The 6,047-nt window shown below is 35.7% G+C and overlaps 1 pseudogene; it reads right to left on the bottom strand.

Annotated features, from left to right (window-relative positions):
- Positions 1 to 2,060: 2,060 nt before the first annotated feature.
- LOC132673190 (stathmin pseudogene) lies at positions 2,061 to 2,532 on the bottom strand (annotated as a pseudogene).
- Between the last annotated feature and the right edge of the window lie 3,515 nt (positions 2,533 to 6,047).

The raw sequence follows: 6,047 nt of genomic DNA, 5'->3' as shown, positions 1-6,047 counted from the left end.
GCTTAACCAACTGAGCCATCCAGGTGCCCCTCCAACAGCACTTTTTGAAGAAATAGCAAAATTCATCCTAAAATTTTTATGGATTCTTAAGGGACTTTGAATGGTCAAAACAATTTTGTAATAAAAAAAACAAAGTTGGAGGACTCACACTTCTTGACTTTAAAACATACCACAAAGTCACAGTAATCAAAACAGTGTGGCATTAGTATAAAGACAGACAAATAGATTAGTGGAATAAAGTAGAGAGCCCCCAAATAAACCATCACATATATAGCCAAATGTTCTTTGACAAGGGTGCCAAGACTATTCAATATGAAAAGATAATCTCTTCCACAAATATTTTTGGTAAAAGTGGGCATATATATGCAAAGGAATTAAATTGGACCTTATCTTTTACTGTATTCAAAAATTAAACTGGATTAATGACATAAAGACAAGACCTAAAACTATAAAACTCCTAGGAGAAAACAAAGAGCAAAAACTTCATCATGTTGAACTTGGCAATGATTTCTTGGAATACGACATCAAAAGCACAGAAAAGCTACAGAATAGGAGAAGATATTTGTAAGCTATATCTGATAAGTGATTAATACCAGAATAAATAAAGAACTGCTGCAACTCAACAACAAAAAATCAAATAATCTGATTAAAAATTAAAAGTTAAAAATTAAAAAAAGGCTTTGAATAGACATTTATCCAAGGAAGATATACAAATGGCCCACAAGCATACGAAAAGATGCTCAACATTAGTAATCATCTGAAAAATGCAAATCAGAACCACAATGAGATATTACCTCACAACCATTAGCATGTCTACTATTAAAAATAAAAACACAGATAGGGTGCTTGGGTGGCTCAGTTAAGCGTCCAACTCTTGATTTTGGCTCAGGTCAGAATATCACAGTTTGTGGGATCAGGCCCTGCATTGGACTCTGCGCTGTGTGGAGCCTACTTGGGATTCTCTTTCTCCCCCCACCCTCAACGTAAATAAATAAACATTTAAAAACAAGACACAGAATAATAAGTGTTGGTGAGTATGTGGAGAAATTGGAACCTTGTACACTGTTGGTGGGATTGTAAAATGATGCATTTGCTATGGAAAACAGTATGGTAGTTCCTCAAAAGTTTAAAAATAGAAGTACCATATGGTCCAATAATCCTACTTTGGGGGATATATCCAAAAGAATTGAAAACAGGGACTCAGAGATATTTGCATATCCATGTTCATGGTAGCACTATTCACAATACCTAAGAGTGGAAGCAACCCAAATGTTTATCAGCAGGTGAGTGGATCAACAAGAGGTGATATATACATACAATGGAATATTATTCACCCTTAAAAAGGAGGGGGATCCTTTTTACATTTTTTCACATGCTACAGCATGATTGGACCTTAAAGACATTATGTCAAGTGAAATGAGCCAGTCACAAAAAGACAGATACCATATGGTTCCTTTTATATGAGGTATCTAAAATAATAAAATTTATAGAAAGCACACTGGTGGTTATCAGGGGTTGGGGTGGGGGAAATAGAAGTTGTTTAATGATTATAGAGTTTCAGATTTGCAAGGTGAAAAGGTTCCAAATATCTGTTTCACAATAATATGAATATACTTAACACTGTTGAACTGTAAATTTTAAAATGGTTAAGATGGTAATTTTTTTTTCAATAGCACTATGCAGTTTTATTAGCCAGTTAAGTACAGGAGCATCTGGTAAGATCAGGACAGAATTGGGATTTAAATGTGAACAGATGTAACATCTAACAGTTTGAAAGAAGCCACTATATACTCTTTTCACAAACATGTTTTTTTACAGAGCCAGTACTGTACTAGCCATTAACCCAGCCAAGTGTACTGAAATAGAAAAGATACAACAAGAAAAATAGCTACATGAGAAACACTTTAGGAGAAGAGTCTTTACCCATTAGCCTCTAAAACAACAACATACAATCTAGATCTACCTATATAGTCCTACATTAGCTTCTAGAATATTTGTCAGGACGGCAAAAATGAAATGACACTGGCCAGTACAGTCTTTGGATATTTGGGAAAGGGAAGAGGAGAAAGTCAGTTCTCAGAACAAATTAGTCAGCTTCAGTTTCATCAGCAGGATCTTTGGAGTCTTTGTTCTTGCACACTTCACATTTCTTCATGTGCTTGCCCTTCTCTCGCAAATGCTCCAGTTTGGCAGCCATTTGTGCCTCTTGATCTGTTTATTGGCATCCATTTTGTGGGTCAGCTTTTCTTCTGCCATTTTACCAAAGTTGTTCTCTGCTGTTTCTTTCTGAAGCACTTTTTCATGTTCTCGTTCCTTGGTAAGCTGCTTCAAGACTTCGGCTTCTTGGGACTTGTGTTTTTCTTCTGCAGCTTCTAATTTCTTCTGAATTTCCTCCAGGGAAAGATCCTTATTTGAAGGGGAAAGGGGGAATTCTGGGACAGATTCATTTGACTGAGGTCTGAGAATCAGCTTAAAAGCCTGGCCTGAGGCATACTTCTCCAGTTCTTTCACGGGGATATCAGAAGAAGCCATGGTGAATGGACTACAAGACTGGCAGTGCGTTCTACTCAATCCGCTGGTAAGGAAAACCCTGCTTGGTCTGAGCCACCTGGCCACACTCTCCAAGATGGTAAATTTTATGTTATGTAGTTTTAATCACAATTTTAAAAACTTTAAAAATACTATGTGGTTTTTCAACTCTTTGTTTAGATTTTGTTATATTAATTGAAGATACACCACCGTTTGTTTCATAAATCATTTTGACCATAAAGACACTTTCAAAACGATCTCTTTCCTTCCTCCACTAGTAGGAAATATATGGTCTTATTTTTCCAAAGAGAAAATATAAACACAAACAAGTAAATCCCGTTCTCATCCATATGGTTCATTTCCAGACCGCTTTAGAAATTGACTTAACTAAATCAATCCCCAACTCTTCCTGACTCCAGTTCTTTTAAGCTTAACTTTGAAAGGATCCAGGGAAGGTGTATGAAAAGGTCAGAATCTATCTTCTGAGCCATAGTTCATTAGAAAATTTCTATCACTATGTGTGTGCCCTTCCATTATAGGCACAGGACAGTTTCACAAGAATTGATTTGTGAAGGAAAGTGAAGAATAGAAAGAAATGCAAGTTGAAAGAAAGAAAATCACGTCAGATATTTAGAAACATTTAGAAGGCTTCTCTCAAGTATTCTATTTAACATGTTTTCTTGACCTTACTCAAGTTGCTTTTTCTTTATTCTACAGTTGAGGATAACTTTGTCTTTCCTTCGTTCCTTCCCTTCCTTTACTTCTTTTGTGCTTTATTTATCTTTCATTAATTCAGTAGGCATTTGGTGCCTATAATCATCTCATGAGTTTTTATTAGGTCTTTGGTTCTTCATGACATCCCTATGATGTAAGATAGTCTGTAGATGCAGTGCTACACCAAAGAGGGAGGGATGATCAATTATTTTACTGTCGGTAAACTTGAGTGCCTGTTGCCTATTAATTATCACATGTGCTCCAGTGATTGCCCTGTTCTGGAGTCTATACTCCTCAGTTTTCACAGGAAGCTCTTTGGGAACTATTTCATTAGATATTATAAAATGTTAAGGAGTATGAAGCAGTAGGGAGAAAATGTATTTGTCGTCTACCGATAGTGTCTGATTTACCTGTGTGTATTTAGAACAAACAGAATCGATCTTTTTAGCTGTTAGGAATCAAGCATTCCTGTTAGGAATCAACATTTCTTGAATGGCCAGTGGTGCCATTATGGATATCACTATTTTATAGAATATTAAGATAGGAAAAATTTTTGAATACCTACTTTTGCTAGGCATAGTCCTTTTTTTTCCTTATAATGTTATGATGTATGCATAATTTATTACTCTCTTTTATAAAAATAAGAGAACTGAATTTGGGCAACTGGCTCAAGATCATCCAACCAGTTAATGAAAGACAAGAGATCCAAACCTAGGATAATCTATCTCCAAAGTGTCTCTAAGCTTTCTATCTTGATGATTGGCCACATTTAAAATACTTAATAGCTATAATTTTATTTCAAGAGGAATAACTTTATGTACTGTACGAATTTCACTTCAGGTATTTATAGAGTAGCACTTTTAACCCTTCTTTCTTGACACAAAGACATTTTCTCTTAATAAAGACATTTGCATGAAAATGAGCTAATCCATACTGTAGTGCTTTATCTGTTCAGTCCATGTAATAGGTTTATCAGTTCACATTTTCCATATTTCTTACTTGAAAGCATAAGCCTTGGTGTGCTGAAAGATGACAAAAAAGAATTAATGATCAAAACTTGAGGAGAAAGCTGGGGCCAAGAGTCCCTGGAAAAGAAAATGTGTTGAGTCAAGAGGAATGACATTGCAATAGTAAGGCTTTTTTACTGACAAACACAATGTCTGGGCATGTGCCTGTGGGGAAAGACATGTAAAAGCAGGGACATTTTAAGAGTTCGTTAGTGTGCAACACTTAGCTCTTGAAAATTGTGTTTTATATCTTACGAAGAACTCATAAGTGTACTCACGTCTCATTAAGTATAATTTCTGCACAGTGAACAAGATGTAAATGCTTTTTATAGTTTTGTTGTTTAAATTATTTGTGTTTGGTTCTGATTTCTAAAGAATAATAATGCTTACTAGAGAATTATTTTGAAATGAGACAATCTAATCTACAAATTGTACTGGGTAACTTAAATTGTTATTAATATTAAATTTAATGATCAATGAAATAAACATCACATTTATTTTGTGGACTTTTAATTATTTTATGTTGGGAGTCAATAACTTTAGTTTTCAAACTAGAATACTGTTTTTTTTTAAGGTTTATTTTTGAGAGGGACAGAGAGAGAGAGAGAGCAAGCATGCATGAGAGTGGGGTAGGGGCAGAGAGAGAGGGAAACAGAGGATCTGTCTGCTGCACTGACAGCAGAGAGCCTGATGCAGGGCTCAAACTCACAAACTGGAGCATCATGACCTGAGCCAAAGTTCGACCCTTAACAGATGGAGCCACCCAGGCGCCCTCAGAACAATGCTTTTTAAAAAGGATCTTGGGGCGCCTGGGTGTTGCAGTCGGTTAAGCGTCCGACTTCAGCCAGGTCACGATCTCGCGGTCCGTGAGTTCGAGCCCCGCGTCGGGCTCTGGGCTGATGGCTCAGAGCCTGGAGCCTGATTCCAATTCTGTGTCTCCCTCTCTCTGCCCCTCCCCCGTTCATGCTCTGTCTCTCTCTGTCCCAAAAAAAATAAATAAAAACCATTGAAAAAAAAAATTAAAAAAAAAAAAAAATAAAAAAATAAAAAGGATCTTAACTGAGAGATCATTCACATACCGTACAATTGTGCCATTACAATGTGCAGTTCAAAGGGTTTTAGTACATTCACAAATGACTCCTACCATTACAACAGTAGATTTTAGAACATTCTCATGACCTCAAAAAGAAACCCTATTCACTTTAGTATTACCATCCCTACTTGTTTCTCTATACTCCCTGCCCATCCCTAGGCACCCACTAATCTGCTTTTTAGCTCTATTGATTTGTTAATTCTGGATATTTTATATAAATGGAATATTAACATTTAGTCTTCTGTTACTGGCTTCTTTTACTTAGCATAATGTGTTCAAGGTTTATTCATGCTGGAGCATGTATCAATAATCTATTAATTATTATGGTTGAATAATATTTCCATTGTATGGATATACCATATTTTATTTATACATTCATCAGTTGGACATGTGGGTTATTTCCACCTCTTGCCTGTTGTAAACAGTGTTGCTTTATTATTTGTGTACAACTATTTATTTGAATGCCTACTTTCAGTTCTTTTGGGTATATATAAGAAGTGGAATTAGTAGATCATATGGTAACTTATTTAAACTCTACGTTTAAATGTTTGAGAAATTGCTATTGAAAAGTGGCTGCACCATTTTACATTCTTACCAGCAGTGTAGGAAAGTTCAGATTTTTTTCACGTTCTTGTCAACATTTGTTATTATCTGGCTTTTGATTCTAATGTCCTAGTAGGTACAAAGTGGTATGCCGTGGTTTT

The sequence above is a fragment of the Panthera onca genome, chromosome C1 (genome assembly GCF_046562875.1).
Source record: "Panthera onca isolate mPanOnc1 chromosome C1, mPanOnc1 haplotype 2, whole genome shotgun sequence".
Taxonomy (NCBI): Eukaryota; Metazoa; Chordata; class Mammalia; order Carnivora; family Felidae; genus Panthera; species Panthera onca.
Note: the sequence above shows the minus strand (reverse complement) of the source record. Positions and strands in the feature narration are given on the sequence as shown.